Source organism: Mixophyes fleayi, chromosome 10 (assembly GCF_038048845.1).
Source record: "Mixophyes fleayi isolate aMixFle1 chromosome 10, aMixFle1.hap1, whole genome shotgun sequence".
NCBI lineage: Eukaryota > Metazoa > Chordata > Amphibia > Anura > Limnodynastidae > Mixophyes > Mixophyes fleayi.
Window position 1 is genome coordinate 35,838,680 of NC_134411.1, and position 5,515 is coordinate 35,844,194.

The following is a 5,515-nucleotide window of genomic DNA, read 5'->3' on the forward strand; positions in this document are numbered from 1 at the left end:
AAAACATACCAAGGATTCACCAATGAAGACAAAATGATGCATTCTTCTCTAATTGGATCAGCTACAAAGAGCAATTACATTTAATTGTATTCAGTGTATTTAAAAATCATGCCTTGATGACACTACTCATTAACTGAGCAGCAAATTAGGGACGATGGAAAAAGAGAAGCTGAAACTATTCAGTACAGTGAATCCCGTTTGTCGTAAAATGCCAGTAATTTAGGAAACAGACACAGAACGTTGCTGTAAACACAAACACTTGTAATTATCAGGAGGGGCTGATAATACATCCTGAGCGTGTGACATCCTCTCATGCGTGAATCAGTCATTGTGATTTCATTATACGCCAAATACTAGAATCTAAATATGTTCTGTCTAATTTAATGTATAACTGTCACATCTGGGCTGTTTAAATAAAGGAGGATAAAATGGGCATTTGGGAACGGACAGACTTTGTAGGACTAATTTAACACCGTCCAGTGGTACTTGTGCAGGAAAATGTATCTCTATACACACGTGAAGCAATGTAAATAAAGATATTCAAACACACAAAGGTTACACATGTAATAAAGACACAGGGGGCCTAGATTTACTAAGAATCAAGTTTGGCGGCGCTTTGAAGCCGCCACCTATCGCCGGCGGTTTAGTGGTCCAAACCGCCGTATTTGAGGCTTCAATTTAAAATGAATGGCGATGTATGGCAGATTGAAAAAGCTAAACTGCCGGCGGCTTTGTCCAACCAACTGGCGGCTTGGATGAAAGCGCCATCAAAACCGCCATCCAAAAGACAGGACAGTTTTAATACCCGCTTCAGAATGCTGTTTGAACTACTTTGCCATTCAGATCATAAGATAAAGAACCATTGACATTGAAATTATTTTGGCAATCATTATTTATTGATTAAGGGGCAAAATGAAATAAATATTAAATTATGGGCGAAAAAATTTTTTTTTATCACTTAGATTAGATATTCCAAAGATATTTCCTTTCCATTCACAAGTTCTGTTCCCTCATAGAGTATATTACACCCTTCCCGCAAACCTCCGTTCATAAATAGGGCATAGCCTCATGGCCGCTGCATAGCAATACCATGGGGCTAATATTTATGCTTCTGGGTATTGTGGTGGATTTAGTGGACCTGTTACCTACAGAAATTGGAGACGTCCATTGAGTGGGTTGAACCAGTAGGTAGCCAATCAACTTGCTAGAAACCAGTGACATCACTCACCCACTGCCTGACTAATATTCATGAGGTCCGACTTATATTCATTAAGTACTGGTTCCCAATGAATTAATAGGTTAAATTCTCATGAATATTAATTCAGCCCTAAAAATAGCTCCACTCTGTATAGGTGACCACTTAAAATGTATTTATAAAGCCATGTTATAACGGGGAAATCTTCACAATGTGGACACAGTTTCCCTGTAGGTACTATGAACAAATATATACATTGCTGGGCTTGCAGCCCTCAATCTTTGCTGTATCCAAGGCAGCTTCCTCTTCTGCCAACCCCCGGTCCAGACTCTGTAACGTCCACGTATCTCGGCTCTAAGTCCTGGACAGTTATTGCCTCAAGATCAGGGGCTAGATTTACTAAGCTGCGGGTTTGAAAAAGTGGGGATGTTGCCTATAGCAACCAATAAGATTCTAGCTGTCATTTTGTAGAAAGTACTAAATAAATGAAAGCTAGAATCTGATTGGTTGCTATAGGCAACATCCCCACTTTTTCAAACCTGCAGCTTAGTAAATCTAGCCCCAGGACTATAGGCTGTGTCCCTTTCAGCACCGATGGTACTACCAAGGATGAAACAATAGTCTGTAATTTATGAGAAGAGAGGAGGAAGCTGAATCCGTGCAACGGTAATGAGATTACATTGAAAATAAAGCAAACTGACTAAAATCTAATTTGGATGTGATGAAGTGCGCGTTATTTCCTAGTAATTATATTGCGTTTCCACAGGGGATGCACAGCGAACGGGGACTCCAGATCTGGATACAATACCTGGCTCAGTCTCCATCTCATGTTCACTAATAACTGGGCAACTACAGATTAATGGGTAATCAACACCTAATATTTAATATGTTTTCACAAAATTGTACTTTATATAATTGATCTATGTCATTTATTTAATCGAAAAGAAATATTATATTTCTATTGCTTCTCTTCCATATAATAGGTCCAGTACATAGATAGGGTCTATGTTTTATTTCATATAACTATCCAGCAGCACCCATGATTTATTGCACCCCAATGAAATTGTTACTAAATGCTTTTTGTTTCATCAATGATTTTTTTTAAATCCATACATGTAAATTAAAAGAGTCTAAAATTTGCCAGCCACCCCTGATCGTAGTGGTAATATCAGACGTCCTTTTAGCCTATCAATTTTCTAGGGACCAGTGACATCACGAATATACTACTTGACTAATATTCATGAGGTCTGACTTTTATAACATTTTTTGAACTTATCCTTTAGTCATTTTGAATGATGTCCACATATAGTGGCCCGATTTTGAGAGTATCATGCGAAAAATCCCTCTGCACATACCTAGAGCCAGGACGTACGCCAACGAACGCAGCAATGTTCACTGCATCTATGTACACAAAGGACACTTACTACAGTCTACTACTTTTGGGAGTGAACAGTGCGGGGAAGAGTACGCCCGTAGTCAATGTGCAGTAAGGGCGTGCCAAAGTCGAGGGCACGCAGCTACGTCAGAATCCAGCTCTGGGCATCTCAAAGTTACTTGATTTTCTGCCATATCTCTTGCTCCAGCTACAGGGCTAGTCTAAGTCCTGAGTACTAGTGATCACAGTCTTGTATGCATGCTATAACATGTGTTTGCAATCAAGAGCAACTGTAAAAAATTATTTTATGCTCAGTAGACATTAACAGCATCCTAATAAATGTATTTCATGGCAAAAAAGATTCCAAAAAAAGTTGTTTGGTTTGAAACTGTTTTGTCATTAATGCTCATGTTATTAACAGGTGACATTAATTGAATAGTTTTTCTGTGCGTTCTTTTGTGAATGTATATTCCACATAGGTATTGGCCGTATCCTGCAGCGTCTCGTGTAGTAGCTCTGAGCAGAGATCAGACCTACGCACGTATCGTCAGATCCGCTCCTTGTTGAATGCGGCAGTACACAGAGCTGATTTCCGTGCACTTGACGCCGTTTGCGCTCAGTAGGACGAACCGGGCCCATATAGATACCAAATTACACCCTATTAATCTGAGTCATTCACAAATACATTAAAATCAACTCTCCATTGGCAAACGATCATCCTCACGTCTGTAAGTCACTAACCATTAATGAATCCACTCATTACATAATATTTTCTTTCTCTAATAACAGAGGTTCTGCAATTTCATTCATCCTGGTCCATAGCAAGATTTTATGGAACTTAAATTCTCTCCAAGTATTTAAGCCCATAGTAAATTCCTACAATGTTCCATTCACACAAAAAAGTAGAAGAAAGAAATGTCTTTTGTTGGGGGGGGGGGGGGAGATTGGTTCAGAACTATCTGTCAATTGTGACCTGTCTGCTATCAAAACAAATGTGTGGACATGGTCTTAAATGCCAGCTTCCTATTTATGCAGTAATTACTTGCAATTTGCTGACAAATTCTCCTTTTTTGTATTGCAGCGGAAACATTATACTGTGTGGGGAAGAAGCCGGAGGAATTGGAGTTAGCTCATTTAATACCGTTGTTGCATGTCTGGATTGGCCATCTGTCTTAATATAATAAATGTTTATGCTAGCAGACATCGATATTGGCCCGCAATGAAAGCCGGGCTATGGGAACGCTGGCAGACGTTTTTGGTGCTTGAGATTTGCCAGACAATCACAATGTGCAAAGGAGATTTCAGAAATGACAGCTTAACGTATATTTTCGCTCATTTATACGACGGCTACTAGAATCTGGAATTCCCATTGCAACCTGAATATTGAACGTTTAAAATGCTGCTTCCTTTATAATGTTATGGTAATGCAATCAATAAAGTCCAATTACTTTTACTTTCCAAGGAGAGCCATTGGAACAGCATAAATATTTAACATCGGGGGCTCATTTGTTTTGTCTAGAATAGATAGTCAGCTTGGTGGGACAGAATTATCTCTCCTTTTGTTCATTTTTGTCCTTATCTAGTATAACTTTTTACTGCATGTGAGCCATTTAAATTAAATAATAAAGACAGATGATTTGTACTGTACCCGGGTACAGTATGGTATGGTCCTCTATGGTACATGACAGTACACCTCGTTGAAGGTTCTCAAACATTTTCCTTAATTAATTGTGTTTCTTTTACACCTAAACATAAATGCTGCCCATATTTCAGGTTATATCTCTGCACATCCTGGTCCCGATTCATCAAGGATCGCAAGGTGGACGCAAATTGCGTTTTTCTTTATTGAATGGAAATTATATGTAGTTACGCCAAGATTCAACAACAAGAGAATCTCAAGAAATGTTTCTAGTAGAATATGAGTGTAAGTACCCTCTGCCTAGACAGCACAATGCATATGTATATATAAAATCCCACCAGAACGCAGAGATTAAAAAAAATTAATTATTTATATGGACACATGTTAATAATATAATCATTACTAAAAAGACATATAATAATAATAATAATAATAAAAGTTGGATTTTTTTTTTGCTTTTTTGTTACGAGAAAAACATCTATCATGATGTGCATTTTTATAGTTGCGCCTGATTGCAAACACATGTTGTAGCATGAATACGCAGCCGTCATCACTAGTAATCTGCACTTACCCGACCTGTCTCTGGTGTAAGTGATAGAACAGAAAAATACGCACCTTTATGATGGCCGAAGCTTGAATCGGGAGCGTAAGCTCAGGTTTGTAAGCTGGAACTTGGCATGTCCTTACTGTACAACAACTACGTGCATACACCCAGTCCACTCCCCATTCTGCCTATGAAATCGTAGACTGTAGTAAGGTCCTTTGCACTGGAAGATCAATTGGATGTTTTTGCGTAGAATACGGCACATATCAGCATTAACGGTCCTTAATAAATCAGGCCCCATATGAGCAAAGTGAGGTCTCTGGGATTTCCTCTGCTTTGTCAATTAGCTGTCATTAGTTTTGCATCTCACGTTTTTGTTCCAACACGTGTCCATTAATTAAACGTCTGCTCCCTGCCACGAGCCCATCTTCTAGCTGTCATATTGTGAGAGGATTATCCCTCGTGAATGAGACTTTTACAAGAGGGTTTTGGGAAGAGAATAAAGGATTAAGGAACAAAGGTGACAACAATGTCTCTGTAGTCAGTCTGACCACTGCAAGTGCACTTAGTACCACTTCTATGGAGTCTCGCAAGGACACAACGTGCCCGCGCTAGAACCAGCCGAGGACGCTCAGTTGTGATTAATAGTCAAGGACATCACTGCAGCTTGGGTGGTGCTATATAACTAAATGATGATGAGGATATCTAGCTTGGGCCTGACTATCCAATAGCCTGACTAGGCTGCAGCCTAGGGCGTGAGCC

The 5,515-nt window shown here is 39.3% G+C and overlaps 1 long non-coding RNA gene across 1 annotated transcript in view; it reads left to right on the forward strand.

The window, feature by feature from the left end:
- Positions 1 to 3,966, forward strand: part of LOC142103447 (uncharacterized) — a 13,485-nt gene extending 9,519 nt beyond the window's left edge. The window contains exons 2-3 of the long non-coding RNA XR_012679356.1: positions 1,962 to 2,058; positions 3,652 to 3,966. This is a non-coding gene — a long non-coding RNA (uncharacterized LOC142103447). The remainder of the gene's footprint in view (positions 1 to 1,961; positions 2,059 to 3,651) is intronic.
- The last annotated feature ends 1,549 nt before the right edge of the window (positions 3,967 to 5,515 follow it).